Below are 615 nucleotides of genomic sequence, written 5' to 3'. Positions count from 1 at the left end.
GGGGCGCCCGGGGATGTATCTGGTGCACCAAGGCAATTAGTGCTACCGGTGCACCGGTCGTCCGTTGCACATTCAAAAATGTTTAAAAATATTTAGTGCATTGACACAACAAGAATATATGTTGTCACAAAAATTTAGATCAATATTCGAAACATTGCTCGAGATACAAAAATAACAAATTTGAAACTGAATAGTACATAACACAAGGTGGGTTCAGTTTTGGCCCATTAGCACATTGACATCAAATTTGTGATTTTTGTATCTTGACCATTGTTTTGATTTTTGATTTGAATTTTTGTGACAAGATACGTTGATGTTGTATCGATACACTAACTTTTTTTCATATTTTTTTGAATATTTTTTAATGTGCAACGTGGTCTGGTGCACCGGTAGCACCAATTGCCTTGGTGCACCAGATACGTTCCCGGGGGCGCCCCCCCCCCAAGCCCAATCCGAATTGGGAGGGGGACCGGCCCCTCCTTTCCTTCCTCCCTCCTCCCCTTCCTTTCCCTCTCCTAGTCCAACTTGGAAGGGGGGGAATCCTACTCCCGATGGGAGTAGGACTCCCCTATGGCGCGCCCTAGAGAGGGCCGGCCCTCCCCCTCCTCTACTCCT

This window comes from Triticum dicoccoides, chromosome 3A, assembly GCF_002162155.2.
Source record: "Triticum dicoccoides isolate Atlit2015 ecotype Zavitan chromosome 3A, WEW_v2.0, whole genome shotgun sequence".
Lineage (NCBI taxonomy): Eukaryota > Viridiplantae > Streptophyta > Magnoliopsida > Poales > Poaceae > Triticum > Triticum dicoccoides.
The sequence above is the reverse complement of the archived record's forward strand: the minus strand, read 5'-3'. Positions refer to the sequence as shown.